The following is an 18587-nucleotide window of genomic DNA, read 5'->3' as shown; positions in this document are numbered from 1 at the left end:
CTTTGGGGCCCTCTGTGCATCCTGTTGGAGAAGGCAATGGCAACCCACTCCAGTACTCTTGCCTGGAAAATCCCATGGACGAAGGAGCCTGGTGGGCTGCAGTCCATGGGGTCGCTAAGAGTCGGACACGACTGAGCGACTTCACTCTCACTTTTCACTTTCCTGCATTGGAGAAGGAAATGGCAACCCACTCCAGTGTTCTTGCCTGGAGAATCCCAGGGACGGGGGCGCCTCGTGGGCTGACGTCTATGGGGTCACACAGGGTCGGACACGACTGAAGTGACTTAGCAGTAGCAGCAGCAGTGCATCCTGTAACTGAATATGTTTTCTTCTTTAGGTTTGGAAAGTTATCAGCCAAAATTTCTTAAAATACATTTTTGATCCAGTTCAAGGAAATGACAGCCCACTCCACTATTCTTGCTGGAGAATCCCATGGATTCCTGGCAGGCTACAGTTCATGGGGTTGCAAAGAGTCAGACACAACTAAAACGATTTATAATGCATCTCTCTCTCTTCCTCTTATGATGCCCCTATTATGCATAAAGTGAAGTTGCTCAGTCGTGTCCAACTCTTTGAGACCACATAGACTGTAGCCCATCATGTTACTCTGTCCATGGGATTTTCCAGGCAAGAGTATTGGAGTGGGTTGCTATTTCCTTCTCCAGGGGATCTTCCCAACCCAGGGATCGAACCCAGGTCTCCTGCATTATAGGCAGCCTTACCGTCTGAGCCACTAGGGTTTTTTTCTGTTTTATATTATCCCATAGATTTTATATGTTGCTTTTATTTTTATTTCATTTGTTTTTTTGTCTGCTGTTCTGATTGGGTGGTTTCTATTATTCTATCTATGTTCCAGATCACTTATTCATTCTTCTGTGTCATTTGTTCTGATCTTTATTTTTTCTGGATTGTCTATTTTTGATTGGTTCATCTATATAGTTTATAGTTCCTTGTTCCAGTTTTCTGCATTTCTATCAATAATATTTTTTCATTCATTTAGCATTTTTATTGCCTCCATTTTGAACTCAGGGTCTAGTATACTGGTGAGGTCTGTTTTATTATTCTTTCAGGTGTTTCTCTTGTTATCTTAGATGGGAATAGTTCTTCTACATTTTCATTTTAACATTCTCTGTCTGTATCAATGTAGGAGAAACAATTGTCTACTCTGGTCTTTAAAGGGTATTTTTATGGGAGCTTCCCTCTATAGACAACGTGTTTCCAATGTTTTTGGTTAAGAGGGCTGGTTGTGTTATACAAGTCATGTCTTCCTTCCAGATGTGCTGGATGTTATCCCCTTAATATGAGGTGTGATTTTTGTTGTACAATCTAGAGCCTATTTTGGGTGTGACATGGGACTTCCTATCTCTTCTATGGCTGTAATCACCTGTCAGAGATAGAGACTGCTCCCCAGTTGTTGGAATAGAAGCCCTTAAGGTTGGGTTGAATCAGGTTCCATTTTCCTCAAGTGCATGCTCTGCCCCAAAGGAGGTACTTTCGAAAACAATTGAGACCCCTGTGCTACAGTGGACCAGTGTGCCACCTGAATAGGCAGCTGCAGTTTTGCTCAGAAGCATCCCCTTCCCTCGTGTGTTCATCTCAGATCTAGTGAAAGGCTATTATGTGGAGTAGATTAGTGCTGGGAGTCAGGGTGCTGTGGTTGTAGGAACTGAGATGGTGATACTATCACCAGAGATCTACGCCACTTCTCTGGCAGACTTGTCCTAGGACCTGTTTGCCCTGGATCTACAGCCAAGCTGTGGTGAAGTGAGTAAAGCTGAACACTCCCACTGGGAAGTGAACTGCTGAATACTGCTAAGTGTGCAGATAAGGGCTGTTGCTGCCCAACCTGGGCCATGCCATAGGCCCCCTTGGTTGTCTCTGCATAGCCTGAGGAGTCTCAGAGCCTGTCTTCCTGAGGTGCAGTTCTTAGCTATCTTGTGTTCCTGTGGCATTGCCCATGTGTGCTCTAACAGTGTCCTCTATTACTCCGCCTGGATCACACCCCAAATGTCCCAGTCTCTCTTGTCCGAATATCTGCTCATCTCACATGTGAGGCTCTGATATGGAGTGAGCAGGGCTGGTGTATTTTCCACTTCACAGAGTGAATTGCTGTTAGGTGGTAGCCCCCAATGCAGGGCTCTCTCCACTCTGAATGTAATGAAAACACAGCATATGCCCACTCTTCATAATTAGTCTAGGCTTCTCTAGTCCTTCTATCTGAAAGTGGATTTTCCATCAGGCAAGGGGGCCTGTCTTCCCTGCACAAAACCACAGGACTGTCCAGATTGTGGTTTAATTTGCTCACTCCCCTAAGTGAGAGCTGCCTGTGCAGACTTCCTTCTCCTTATAGATACCTCCTGGGGTGCAGGCTCCAACCCAATGCCTTCCCCCCACCCATTCTATCTGGTTAAGTGGAGGTCTTTCTTAATGCTTTGGTTTTATAGGAGTTCTCCAGTTTCCAGTTTATTTTCATGAGAACTGTTCCACATGTAGATATGTTTTAGATGTGATTGTGGTGGGTGGGGGGGGGCTAGCTTCATGTACTTCTACTCCAACATATTCCTCATCTCTTAATTCTTTTGTAAGTATTTTTTATTTATAATTATGTTGAATATATAGTAGCATGGTTTTTTTTTAACATAGCATTGTCATATGAATTTTCAGAACAAAAATCTTACAAAGAACCCAAAATAACTGCAGTCAAGTGTTTTGCTCAGTTATGAATTTTGTATAAGAAGAAAAAAACAAAACAAAACAAAACCAAGGAAACAAAAGCATCCTAGTGTGCTCTATTTTTGTCTTTCCCTGAGAAAAGAAATCTTATGATGTCAACAGAAATAGTAAAGTCTTCCTAGTATTAATTTCTAATGAAAAGTCATATGGTAGGTGGTCCTAAGATGGTGGAGGAATAGGACAGGGAGACCACTTTCTCCCCCACAAATTCATCAAAAGAACATTTAAACGCTGAGTAAATTCCACAAAACAACTTCTGAATGCCAGCAGAGGACATCAGGCACCCAGAAAAGCAGCCCATTGTCTTCAAAAGGAGGTAGGAAAAATATAAATGACAAAAAAAGAGACCAAAGAGATAGGGACAGAGCTCTGTCCTGGTCAGGGAGTCTTAAAAAGAAAGAAGTTTCCAAACACCAGGAAACACTCTCACTGTCGAGTCTGTGGCGAGCCTTGGAAGCACAGAGGGCAACATAATAGGGAGGAAAAATAAGTAAATAATTTAAACCCACAGATTATGAGCCCAATGGTAACCGCACCAGTGGAGAAGCAGTGCAGACGCCTGCACCTGCCACTAGCAAGCGGGGGCTGGGCAGGGAGGTGCGGGCTGCATTGCTTAGAGTAAGGGTCATGCCTGAATGCCCCAAGGCTAATCAGAGCAAACTAACTTGGGCTAGCAAACCAGACTGTGGGATAGCTACCACTCGAAAAGCCCTAAGACACCACCAGGCCCGCCCATAGAACAAAGGGCTGAACAGAACTAGCCGGCTGCAGACCATCCCCCTCTGATGACAGGCAGCCAGAGCTGGAAGGGGGCAATCGGAGCCCCAGAGAGACATTATCTACCTAACTGCAAGCAGGCTTCTTTGCTAACTAAGACTTCTTGGGATTCTGGACAGTCATCATCCACCTGAAAAGGTGTGTTGGTTGTACACCCAGAAAACCAAGCGGCAGGGACGGGAAAGGCGGTAAGTCGCAGTGACCGCGCTAGCCAAACACCTCATCACCCGAGCTGCTCGGAGCTGGGAAGGGCACAAAACACAGGCCCAATGGAGTCTGCGCCTCTGAGGACTACCCGAATGCCTGAACCTGAGCGGCTTAGACTTGGGAGGTGCATGCAGCCCAGGGCCGGCCTCGGACGGTTCCCAGGGGAGCAACCTAGAGCCTGAGCTGTGTGGGCAGGGAGGCTACACGCCCGGTGAGCAGGCACAGGCCCAGTGAGGCTGAGACACTGTGAGCACATGCCGGTGTTATTTGTTTGCAACGTCCCTCCCTCCCCACAGAGCGACTGAACAAGGGAGCCTAAAAGAAAGTGTCCACCACCGCCCCCTATGTGTCAGGGCGGAAATCAGACACTGAAGAGACCAGCAAACAGAAGAAGCTAAAACCGAAGGAACCACCTTGGAAGTGACAGGTGCAATAGGTTAAAACCCTGTAGTTAGTACCAACTACATAGGAAGGTGGAGAAGGCAATGGCACCCCATTCCAGTACTGTTGCCTAGAAAATCCCATGGACGGAGGAGCCTGGTAGGCTGTAGTCCATGGGGTCACTAGGAGTCGGACACGACTGAGCGACTTCACTTTGACTTTTCACTTTCATGCATTGGAGGAGGAAATGGCAACCCACTCCAGTGTTCTTGCCTGGAGAATCCCATGGACAGAGGAGCCTGGTGGGTTGCCGTCTATGGGGTCGCACAGAGTTGGACACAACTGAAGTGACTTAGCAGCAGCAGCACATAGGATGGGGCCTATAGATCTTGAGAAATATAAGCCAGACCAAGGAACTATCCGAAAATGAACTGACCCCACACTGCGTACAACAACACCAGAGAAAGTCCTAGATAGATTTTTACTTTTTAATGATCATTCTTTTCTTTTCTTTTAACTTTTAAAAAAATTTTAAGTCCTCTATTACTTCTTTAATTTTCATTTTTATAACCTATTACTTAAAAAAAAGACTATTTTTAAAGCAAACTTCATATGTATATATTAATAACTTCTGTGACTTTGTTTTTTTTCTTATTATTATTCTTTTCTTTAATATTGTATTTTTGAAAATCCAACCTCTACTCTAGAATTTTAATCTTTGCTTTTTGGTATTTGTTATCAATTTTGTACCTTTAAGAACCCAATCTTCAGCACCCATTTTTACTTGGGAGCAAGATTACTGGCTTGACTGCTCTCTCCCCCTTTGGACTCTCCTTTTTCTCCACCAGGTCACCTCTGCCTCCTCCCTCCTGCTTCTCTTCTCTACCCAACTCTCTGAATCTCTGTGTGTTCCAGATGGTGGAGAACACTTAGGAAACTGATTACTGGCTGGATCTGTCTCTCTCCTTTTCATTCTCCTCTTTTATCTTCCTGGTCACCTCTGTCTCCTTCCTTCCTCTTCTCTTCTTTGTATAACTCCATGAACATCTCTGAGCGGTCCAGACTGGAGTGCACATAAGGGAGTGATTACTGGCTAGGTTGCTCTCTCCTCTTTTGATTCCAACTCATCTCATTCGGGTCACCTCTAACTCCCTCCTCCTTCTTCTCTTCTCCATGTAACTCTGTGAACCTCTCTGGGTGTCCCTCACTGTGGAGAAACTTTTCATCTTTAACCTAGATGTTTTATCAATGGTGCTGTATAGAAGGAGAAGTCTTGAGACTACTGTAAAAATAAGACTGAAAACAAGAAGCAGGAGGCTTAAGTCCAAATCCTGAGAACATCAGAGAACACCTGACTCCAGGGAACATTAATCGATAGGAGCACATCAAACCCCTCCATACCTACATTGAAACCAAGCACCACACAAGGGCCAACAAGTTCCAGAGCAAGACATACCACATAAATTCTCCAGCAACACAGGAACACAGCCCTGAGCTTCAGTATACAGGCTACCCAAAGTCACTCCAAAACCACTGACATCTCATAACTTGCTACTAGACACTTCATTGCACTCCAGAGAGAAAAAATTCAGCTCCACCCACTAGAACACCAACACAAGCTTCGCTAAGCAAGAAACCTTGACAAGCCACCTGTACAACCCCACCCGCAGCAAGGAAACTCCATAATAAAGAGAACTCCACAAACTGCCAGAATACAGAAAGGCCACCCCAAATTCAGCAATATAAACAAGATGAAGAGACAGACGAATACCCAGCAGGTAAAGGAATAGGATAAATGCCCACCAAACCAAACAAAAGAGGAAGAGATAGGTAATCTACCTGATAAAGAATTCTGAATAATGATGGTGAAAATGATCCAAAATCTTGAAATAAAAATGGAATCACAGATAAATAGCCTGGAGACAAGGATTGAGAAAATGCAAGAAAGGTTTAACAAGGACCAAGAAGAAATAAAAAAGAGTCAACATATAATGAATAATGCAATAAAGGAGATCAAAAACACTCTGGAGGCAACAAATAGTAGAATAACAGAGGCAGAAGATAGGATTAGTGAAATAGAAGATAGAATGGTAGAAATAAATGAATCAGAGAGGAAAAAAGAAAAACGAATTAAAAGAAATGAGGACAATCTCAGAGACCTCCAGGACATCATTAAATGCTCCAACATTCAAATCATAGGAGTCCCAGAAGAAGAAGACAGAAAGATCATGAGACAATTCTTGAGGAGATAATAGTTGAAAACTTCCCTAAAATGGGGAAGGAAATAATCACCCAAGTCCAAGAAACCCAGAGAGTCCCAAACAAGATAAACCCAAGGAGAAACACCCCAAGACACATATTAATCAAATTAACAAAGATCAAACACAAAGAACAAATATTAAAAGCAGCAAGGGAAAAACAACACATAACACACAACGGGATTCCCATAAGGATAACAGCTGATCTTTCAATAGAAACTCTCCAAGCCAGGAGGGAGTGGCAAGACATACTTAACGTGATGAAAGAAAATAACCTACAGCCCAGATTACTGTACCCAGCAAGGATCTCATTCAAATATGAAGGAGAAATCAAAAGCTTTACAGACAAGCAAAAGCTGAGAGAATTCAGCACCACCAAACCAGCTCTCCAACAAATGCTAAAGGATATTCTCTAGACAGGAGACACAAAAACGGTGTATAAACTCAAACCCAAAACAATAAAGTAAATGGCAACGGGATCATACTTATCAGTAATTACCTTAAATGTAAATGGGTTGAATGCCCCCAACCAAAAGACAAAGACTGGCTGAATGGATACAAAAACAAGACCCCTATATATGTTGTCTACAAGAGACCCACCTCAAAACAGGGGACACATACAGACTCAAAATGAAGGGCTCAAAAAAGATATTCCATGCAAATAAAGGTCAAAAGAAAGCAGGTGTAACAATACTCATATCAGATAAAATAGACTTTAAAACAAAGGCTGTGAAAACAGAAAAAGACGGTCACTACATAATGATCAAAGGATCAATCCAAGAAGAAGATATAACAATTATAAATATATATGCACCCAACATAGGAGCACCACAATATGTAAGACAAATGCTAACAAGTATGAAAGGGGAAATTAACAATAACACAATAATAGTGGGAGACATTAATACCCCACTCACACCTATGGATAGATCAACTAAACAGAAAATTAACAAAGAAACACAAACTTTAAATGATACAATAGACCAGTTAGACCTAATTGATATCTATAGGACATTTCACCCCCAAACAATGATTTTCACATTTTTCTCTAGTGAACACGGAACCTTCTCCAGGATAGATCACATCCTGGGCCATAAATCTAGCCTTGGTAAATTCAAAAAAATTGAAATCATTCCAAGCATCTTTTCTGACCACAATGCAGTAAGATTAGATCTCAATTACAGGAGAAAAACTATTAAAAATTCCAATATATGGAGGCTGAACAACATGCTGCTGAATAACCAACAAATCACAGAAGAAATCAAAAAAGAAATCAAAATATGCATAGAAATGAATGAAAATGAAAACACAACAACCCAAAATCTATGGGACACTGTAAAAGCAGTGCTAAGAGGAAAGTTCATAACAATACAGGTATACCTCAAGAAACAAGAAAAAAGTCAAATAAATAACCTAACTCTACATCTAAAGCAACTAGAAAAGGAAGAAATGAAGAACCCCAGGGTTAGTAGAAGGATAGAAATCTTAAAAATTAGGGCAGAAATAAATGCAAAAGAAACAAAGGAGACCATAGCAAAAATCAACAAAGGAAAAAGCTGGTTCTTTGAAAGGATAAATAAAATTGACAAGCCATTAGCCAGACTCATCAAGAAACAAAGGGAGAAAAATCAAATCAATAAAATTAGAAATGAAAATGGAGAGATCACAACAGACAACCCAGAAATACAAAGGATCATAAGAAACTACTATCAGCAATTATATGCCAATAAAATAGACAACGTGGAAGAAATGGACAAATTCTTAGAAAAGTACAACTTTCCAAAACTGAACCAGGAAGAAATAGAAAATCTTTTAACAGACCCATTCACAAGCACAGAAATTGAAACTGTAATCAGAAATCTTCCAGCAAACAAAAGCCCTGGTCCAGATGGCTTCACAGCTGAATTATACCAAAAATTAGAGAAGAGCTAACACCTATCCTACTCAAACTCATCCAGAAAATTGCAGAGGAAGGTAAACTTCCAAACTCATTCTATGAGGCCACCATCACCCTGATGCCAAAACCTGACAAAGATGCCACAAAAAAAGGAAACTACAGGCCAATATCACTGATGAACATAGATGCAAAAATCCATAACAAAATTCTAGCAATCAGAATCCAACAACACATTAAAAAGATCATACACCATGACCAAGTGGGCTTTATCCCAGGCATGCAAGGATTCTTCAATATCCACAAATCAATCAATATAATACACCACATTAATAAATTGAAAAATAAAAGCCATATGATTATCTCAATAGATGCAGAGAAAGCCTTTGACAAAATTCAACATCCATTTATGATAAAAACTCTCTAGAAAGCAGGTCTAGAAGGAACATACCTCAACATAATAAAAGCTATATATGACAAACCCACAGCAAATATTATCCTCAGTGGTGAAAAATTGAAAGCATTTCCCCTAAAGTCAGGAATAAGAGAAGGGTGCCCACTTTCACCATTACTATTCAACATAGTTTTGGAAGTTTTGGCCACAGCAATCAGAGCAGAAAAAGAAATAAAAGGAATCCAAATCGAAAAAGAAGAAGTAAAACTCTCACTGTTTGCAGATGACATGATCCTCTACATAGAAAACCCTAAAGACTCCACCAGAAAATTACTAGAGCTAATCAATGAATATAGTAAAGTTGCAGGATATAACATGGACACACAGAAATCCCTTGCATTCTTATACACTAATAATGAGAAAATAGAAAGAGAAATTAAGGAAACAATTCCATTCACCATTGCAATGAAAAGAATAAAATATTTAGGAATATATCTACCTAAAAAAACAGACCTATATATAGAAAACTATAAAGCACTGGTGAAAGTAATCACAGAGGACACTAACAGATGGAGAAATATTCCATATTCATGGATCGAAAGAATCAATATAGTGAAAATGAGTATACTACCCAAAGCAATCTATAGATTCGATGCAATCCCTATCAAGCTACCAACGGTATTTTTCACAGAGCTCACACAAATAATTTCACAATTTGTATGGAAATACAAAAAACCTCGAATAGCCAAAGCAATCTTGAGAAAGAAGAATGGAACTGGAGGAATCAACCTGCCTGACTTCAGGTCTACTACAAAGCCATAGTCATCAAGACAGTATGGTACTGGCACAAAGACAGAAATACAGATCAATACACCTATGGACACCTTATCTTTGACAAAGGAGGCAAGAATATACAATGGATTAAAGACAATCTCTTTAACAAGTGGTGCTGGGAAAACTGGTCAACCACTTGTAAAAGAATGAAACTAGAGCACTTTCTAACACCATACACAAAAATAAACTCAAAATGGATTAAAGATCTAAACATAAGACCAGAAACTATAAAACTCTTACAGGAGAATATAGGCAAAACACTCTCCGACATACATCACAGCCAGATCCTCTATTACCCACCTCCCAGAATATTGGAAATAAAAGCAAAAATAAACAAATGAGATCTAATTAAAATTACAAGCTTCTGCAGAACAAAACAAACTATTAGCAAGGTGAAAAGACAGCCTTCAGAATGGGAGAAATTAATAGCAAATGAAGCAACTGACAAACAACTAATCTCAAAAATATACAAGCAACTCCTACAGCTCAATTCCAGAAAAATAAATGACCCATTCAAAAAATGGGCCTAAGAACAAAATAGAAATTTCTCCAAAGAAGACATACAGATGGCTAACAAACACATGAAAAGATGCTCAACATCACTCATTATCAGAGAAATGCAAATCAAAACCACTATGAGGTACCATTTCACGCCAGTCAGAATGGCTGCGATCCAAAAGTCTACAAGCAATAAATGCTGGAGAGGGTGTGGAGAAAAGGGAACCCTCTTACACTGTTGGTGGGAATGCAAACTAGTATAGCCATTATGGAGAACAGTGTGGTGATTCCTTAAAAAACTGGAAATAGAACTGCCATACGACCCAGCAATCCCACTGCTGGGCATACACACCGGGGAAACCAGAATTGAAAGAGACACATGTACCCCAATGTTTATCGCAGCACTGTTTCTAATAGCCAGGACATGAAAGCAACCTAGATGTCCATCAGCAGATGAATGGATAAGAAAGCAGTGGTACATATACACAATGGAGTATTACTCAGCCATTAAAAAGAATACATTTGAATCAGTTCTGATTAGGTGGATGAAACTGGAGCCTATTATACAGAGTGAAGTAAGCCAGAAAGAAAAACACCAATACAGTATACTAATGCATATATATGGAATTTAGAAAGATGGTAATGATAACCCTGTATGTGAGACAGCAAAAGAATCACAGATGTATAGAACAGTCTTTTGGACTCTGTGGGAGAGGGAAGAGGGGGATGATTTGGGAGAATGGCATTGAAACATGTATAATATCATATATGAAATGAATCGCCAGTCCAGGTTTGATGCAGGATACAGGAAGCTTGGGGCTGGTGCACTGGGATGACCCAGAGGGATGGTATAGGGAAGGAGGTGGGAGGGGGGTTCAGGATAGGGAACATGTGTACACCCGAGGCAGATTCATGTTGATGTATGGCAAAACCAATACAATATTGTAAAGTAATTAGCCTCTAATTAAAATAAATAAATTTAAATTTTAAAAAAGTCATATGGTGTATTATATGAAACTAAATATGAGAAGAGAATGAGTAGTCATGACAACTTATGTTTGTAGTAATGTCTCATGAAATAAAAGAAATAAATACATTCTTTACTCTGGCTATAGTTCAAATATTGACTAGCCTAAATCGCCTTCATTTTGAGATAACCTACCAATGTTCAGAGATACCAAAGGAACATTTCATCCAAAGATGGGCTTGATAAAGGACAGAAATGGTATGGACCTAACAGAAGCAGAAGATATTAAGAAGCGATGGCAAGAATACACAGAAGAACTGTACAAAAAGATCTTAATGACCCAGATAATCACGATGGTGTGATCACTGACCCAGACCCAGACATCCTGGAATGTGAAGTCAAGTGGGCCTTAGAAAGCATCACTACGAACAAACCTAGGGGAGGTGATGGCATTCCAGTTGAGCTATTCCAAATCCTGAAAGATGACGCTGTGAAAGTGCTACACTCAATATGCCAGCACATTTGGAAAACTCAGCAGTGGCCACAGGACTGGAAAAGGTCAGTTTTCATTCCAATCCCAAAGAAAGGCAATGCCAAAGAATGCTCAAACTACCGCACAATTGCACTCATCTCACACGCTAGTAAAGTAATGCTCAAAATTCTCCAAGCCAGGTTTCAGCAATATGTGAACCGTGAACTTCCTGATGTTCAAGCTGGTTTTAAAAAAGTCAGAGAAACCAGGGATCAAATTGCCAACATCCGCTGGATCATGGAAAAAGCAATAGAGTTCCAGAAAAGCATCTATTTCTGCTTTACTGACTATCAAAGCCTTTGACTGTGTGGATCACAATTAACTGTGGAAAATTCTGAAAGAGATGGGAATACCAGACCACCTGACCTGCCTCTTGAGAAACCTGTATGCAGGTCAGGAAGCAACAGTTAGAACTGGACATGGAACAACAGACTGGTTCCAAATAGGAAAAGGAGTTTGTCAAGGCTGTATACTGTCTCCCTGTTTATTTAACTTATATGCAGAGTACATCATGAGAAACGCTGGGCTGGAAGAAGCACAAGCTGGAATCAAGATTGCCAGGAGAAATATCAATAACCTCAGATATGAAGATGATACCACCCTTATGACAGAAAGTGAAGAGGAACTCAAAAGCCTCTTGATGAAAGTGAAAGTGGATAATGAAAAGTTGGCTTAAAGCTCAACATTCAGAAAACGAAGATCATGGCATCTGGTCCCATCACTTCATGGGAAATAAATGGGGAAACAGTGGAAACAGTGTCAGACTTTATTTTGGGGGTCCCCAAAATCACTGCAGATGGTGACTGCAGCCATGAAATTAAAAGACGCTTACTCCTTGGAAGGAAAGTTATGACCAACCTAGATAGCATATTCAAAAGCAGAGACATGACTTTGCCAACAAAGGTTCGTCTAGTCAAGGCTATGGTTTTTCCTGTGGTCTTGTATGGATGTGAGAGTTGGACTGTGAAGAAGGCTGAGTGCCAAAGAATTGATGCTTTTGAACTGTGGTGTTGGAGAAGACTCTTGAGAGTCCCTTGGACTGAAAGGAGATCCAACCAGTCCATTCTGAAAGAGATCAGCCCTGGGATTTCTTTGGAAGGAATGATGCTAAAGCTGAAACTCCAGTACTTTGGCCACTTCATGCAAAGAATTGGCTCATTGGAAAAGACTCTGATGCTGGGAGGGATTGGGGGCAGGAGGAGAAGGGGACAACAGAGGATGAGATGGCTGGATGGCGTCACTGACTCAATGGACCTGAGTCTGGGTGAACTCCGGGAGTTGGTGATGGACAGGAAGGCCTGGCGTGCTGCGATTCATGGGGCCACAAAGAGTTGGACAGGACTGAGCGACTGAACTGAACTAAAGTGAACTGACCATGAGTTTCCTGATAATTGTCGTTGCCATAGGGAAGAACACCAATGCCAGTCTTCCATCTTTACACCACTGTATATAGGAGTACCAATAAATACTGCAGACCTAGGGAGTTAATTCAATTGCAGAAAGAAAGTGAAAGTTGCTCAGTCATGTCCGACTCTCTTGTGACCCCATACAGTCCATGGAATTCTGCATGCGAGAATACTGGAGCAGGTAGCCTTCCCCTTCTCCAAGGGATCTTTCCAACCCAGGGATCAAACCCAGTTCTCCCGCATTGCAGACAGATTCTTTACCAACTGAGCTGTCAGGGAAGCCCAAAAACCTACTAATAATACTGTCTATTTGAGAAGCATTTCTAAGGTCTTGTATTCTTTCTTGTCAGGACTTTCACAAGTGACTATAGAAATACAGAATAGGCGATGACAATGAGACTCTGGAGAACTGAAAAAAGACTCAAATAAAAGGAATTTTTTACCCTAATGTGAATTCCTTTCATGGTATCTCAGGCTCACCAGTACAGACTGCTTTTTGGGGTTTGTTTAAGAAGATATACATAATGTATATCTTTGGCAAGAATGTCAATCCTTTTATCTGTTTTCTAGATTTCATGCCCCTCAGTCTCATCTCATCAAAAGTAACATCTGTCTCTTATTTCTTTAGGTCTCTCTGTGCTCTTTCCTGGTCTTCAAGCAAGCCCATTTTCTTTCTCTTTTTTTTTTCCTACTATTCAAACATTCTAGAATTAATAATATCTAATAATTATGTATTTTATCCTTGTAACAATGTTGAGTTATTACTGCACTTGATTTTCAGACAGGAAACTATAGCCCAAACAAGCTAATCCAATGACCAAAGTTATGGCTACTAAATAGTAGAATCAAGGTTCAATCTTCATTCCTGTGTAACTCCATGCCCATTACTTGTATAGTGTCAACAGTTGTTTTTTTGCTGGTTATTCTACTTGCTGTCCTTTTTTTTTTCTTTCCTTCAGTGCTTTTATTTTAACCCTGATTTTTTTTATCTCATTGTACATTTCCTGTCATGCTTAAACTTCTTGCAGTTTGCCATCTGAACAATCATCAGGCCAATACTTCTCTTTTGTAGGTTGATAAGGCTAATTCAGTGACTTTCTTTCAATCCTTATTTCTTCTTCTTCAGTCTTTTCACAAATGCACTGTTGAACACCTAGTCCTTAAAATGTGTATCACTCTTATTAATATGACATCACTATTTCCTTTTTTCATTTCTAGCAAAATTACAAGTAGTTTCTTAAACCACCTTTCTTACATTTTGCTACAGTGTATTAATAAGTAATTGTGGAAAATGAAATCAAATTCAAATATCAGTTCTACCTGTATTGTCTTATGATCTTGTTCAAGTTCCCTAATATCTCTGAACCTTAGCTGCGTAATCTATGAAAGGTAGCTTAGAAAGATAAAGGAAAATTACTCATCTAAAGCACACAGCACACAATGGATACTCAAGACATTTTGGTTCATAAACCTAAAGTTAGCATAATAAAGCACTTCAGATGAATTAACTGTTGCTCATATTATAAGGGTATGTGTCATATCACTTCAGGGGGTCCCTGAAAGGCAGGCAACCTGCCATGGAATAGTTCCACTTGGCTTACAGCACTATGAACTTGCCAAATAGAAATTAAAATCACAACAACAATAAAATTAAAAAGGAGGAACATCAAATAAGCAAACAGAATATGACCCACATGTTCTGTTTATATAATCCTATTGATTAGTCCTATTAAATTAAGAAATAATAATACTATATCATGGTACTAAAGAACTATAAACTGGAAATTGAGAACCAAATGAGAACTAAAACATTCAACCCAAAATTCACATCAGGTATTAAGATAATGAAGTCAATGGATGTGCATGTTAGAGAGAATTCAGTTGTGAAGCTAATCATTGGAAGTAACTGTATTAGAATGTTTTGCAGATTGATTATTGTAGTAGGCACAATAATGCCTCCCACCATCACCATTAAAGATGCCCGTGTTCTAATCCATGGAAGTCTTGAATCTGTAATATCACATGTCAAGTGAGAATTATGTTTACAGATGGAATTAAAATGGATAAAATCAGCTGACCTTCACATGTGGAGATTATAAAGGGTTTTCTGAGTGAGCTCACTTTAATCACAAAGGCCCTTAACAAGTGGAAGTGAAAGCAGCAGTCCTTCAGTCATGTCCGACTCTTTGTGACTCTTCGGACTATACAGTCCATGGAATTCTCCAGGCCAGATACTGGAGTGGGAAGCCTTTCCCTTCTCCAGGGGATCTTCCCAACCCATGAATCAAACTGGGGTCTCCTGCATTGCGGGTGGATTCTTTTTTCAGAGATATTGAAAAATGCTGCTTTGAAGATACAGGAAGTGACTATGAACCAAGGAATGCATGCATCTCTAAAATCTGGAGACTTCGAGGAAATAGACTTTCCCCTAGAATCTCTAGAGAACATAATTTGTATACATCTGACTTTGGTCTACTAATAGCTAGTTCAGAATTTTGAACTCCAAGAACTAACTATAAGAGAATAATTGTATTGTTTAAATTTCTAAGTTTATTGTGACTTTTTATGGCAGCAATAATAATACAACTGTTATACTATTATTTAATGTTTTCCTTGTGGTTACTTTTCTAGGTAAAACAAACAGAAAAGAATGGTGATTGAATTATCTCCAGGGAATAATGATGATCCCTTCTGAGTGCCACCCCTCCAAAAACAAACACCCACAAAAATCTATTAAAATTGTAGATTTTTAGGAGCTAGAGTCAAATTTGAGTGGATATATATTTGAGAAAACAATTTACTTCAATAAACAATAACCACACATAATTGTAAATAGGTCATGATGCTCATGGGATGTTTTAGGTAATAATACCCCCTGAAGATTGAAAACAGCAGAAAATTTGTGTCTCTTTAACTGTGTTCCTAATTGTCAACATAACATTCTAAAGAATAGAAAATCCTAGGGAAAAAGTATCTTCACAAAAAATAATACATCATGCTAATTTTGTATAATTTTTGTCAATATCTATGCTTTTAAGATGCCAAGCCAATGAATAAAAGCAAAAATATAAATTGATTATACACAATGATAGTGGTCAGAATAATTATAAGAAAACATAGTTTACCACACTTGGTAACTTATGACAGCCATATGTTTAAACATGATCTTTCTCAACTCAGATCACTTGGAAGTAAAGGATAATTTAGTGTAGAATTCCATAAAGTGGAATCTAGTTGTGTCTGTCATAAGGAGATGATATAGACAAAGTCACTTAATTTAAATATCTTTAATGGAATAAACTGGAGTCTGCATTGGGTATGAATTCGACCACCCCTTAGTTGAAGGCTGTGATAAATAACTACTCAAGTGGTACTTCCTCAGCTAGACAGCAAGTTGCAATGATTTAAGAATTAGCTTCATTTTGTGCTTCCAAGAAGCTGCATCACTTTGAGATTGAGTCTCCTATGAGATTCAGAGTTTAACTGAGAAAAATATGATTTATAGATCCAAGCATCCATATTTGGGAATAGCTCCCCCCCAAAAATGTTACTCTTTTTGTAGTTAGAGCTGCTATAAACAATTAACTAGGAGCCTTCATGAAAACATTAGAAAAGGAAGTGTGTATGCCATATGAACATCTGGGTTTGTTTTCTCTCCTGGCTTGAGGAAAGCTCCATGTTAAAACCTCAAGAAATATTTTACTATCATTCTTCATCCAACCTCAATTAAATAGGACGTGGTTTTATACCTTTGGTGGTTTTGAGGTTTTGGCATGGCTTACACATTTGGGGTTGGATACTTTTCTAACATTACAGCTGTTTTTAATATTGACATTGAAAACCAGAGGAAATGTATTAACTTTACTATATTACTGAGTGCTGTTGATTTTTTACTTTTTCTAACACTTGTTTTAAGTGACCTGCTCTAGATTAATCCAAAACAATTCTTTTGATACATGGAGTTTCCTGTCAAAATAGATATATTATGCATTGACTGTGGATCAAGCACTCCCTTTACTCATGTAAAATTACATCTGTATCTTCAGCTAAAGATGAGTAACTGTACTCATGACAATCTTTAAAGTAAGACAAATTTTAGTTGGTCTTTCAAAAATAATAATAATATATACATTATCAAACTGGTCAGTTCTGATCTCTCACAAGTCTCCCAATCCCACTGACATCAGAGAATTTGGGGTGGAGGGTGGTGGGGGGTGGAATTAATAGTTATAATAGTCACAAGTAATCAAAAGTTATCGATTTCTGGAAATTTAGACTTTTTTTAAACCTAAGTTATGATATCCCACATTAGACTTTAAGGAAAGTCCACGGAATAGTGCAGGCAGTGATGGCAGTAATTTCTGAATAAAGTGATTGAATTTTTATTAAAATTTCAAAGCACTTTTATGCCTGCTGCTTATTTCGTCATCTGCAAAGCAGGCTGTGTAGGATTATTAAACATTTTTGGAAAACAAGAAAAATGAAGTCCAAGGAAATTAAACATCTTGTGTGAGATGACACTTCGGTGAAGTGGAAAATCTAGGTTTCTTGGACTTAGCCCTCTAGTCTTTACTGTCAGCAGTTTTCTTTACTAGTTTCTCTTATGACTAGAAGAATGATCTGGACACCTTTCTACTAGATCTTTCTGGAAAATACATTAACAAATTTGTGTAAAAAATTTCTTAACACAGTGTTTTCCAGGGACACAGTTTGAGTGTGATATTTTGCAGTTCCTGTCATCTAAAGAGCAAAATTATACCTGGAAAAAAGGACCTAATATTATGCATTAATCATGATAAAAACTTGTCTTGAGTTTGATTCTGCTGGTCTATACATACATAAACTGAGAAACATGACAAAATTATTGTTGAGACACAATAGGGGCAATTTCTTAGGGGCAAGAAATGTCCTGGGTACTTAATTTCACCAGGACTCTCATTTATTTGTGACGAGTTCTTTACTTACCCTGTCTCTAACTATTCACTTACTTAGTCTATTAAAAACAATGACACTATGGAATAGTTAAAAGAATGCTAGTAAAAAGTTCTTCAAATTACAAATTTTAGTAAGATGCCAGTGTACTTCTTAAAATGTGTTATTTAAAAGTGTTTAAAAAATCATAGTACCTTAAATATTTTGTTTACTGAATTTCTAGCCAAAACTAAGATTAAATTTGTTCAACAATAGTGTCTCTAATGAAATTAGTTATGTCCAAGTAGTCTCCTTATTTGAATAATGATGATGTCAATATTAATGTAAGCACAATGGAAGTTGTAGTTGAAGTACCATGGCAATGTAGACTATATTCCAAAGAGGGGTGCAAGTGCATGAATCCAGAAGTGTCTATCAACTGTGATTTTTAAACCCATCATCCCCACTGAGGACATAAGAGGGCTTGAGCTGATTAGAGATGGTGATATGTCAATAATTTTGGTGGAGAGATATTGGCATGTTGTTTATAATAACATCTATACATAAGGGTTATAGGCAGCTCTGTCCTTCATCCCAAGTTTAAGAACCAGGTCTTTAATTGGGAACTCTCAGAGCATCCTATATGGTTCTGTTTATTCTGTGGGACACCATGGATTGGTGTCTGACATAAAACAAAGAAATCTGAAGGTATACTGAGTGGCTAACCAGTTTCTTTGATGGTGGAGAAAAGGAACTATTCTTATTGTCTGAGAATTGGCCTGAACTCACAAAGCA

Source organism: Bos mutus, chromosome 11 (genome assembly GCF_027580195.1).
Source record: "Bos mutus isolate GX-2022 chromosome 11, NWIPB_WYAK_1.1, whole genome shotgun sequence".
NCBI lineage: Eukaryota > Metazoa > Chordata > Mammalia > Artiodactyla > Bovidae > Bos > Bos mutus.
This window is presented reverse-complemented; position numbering follows the sequence as displayed.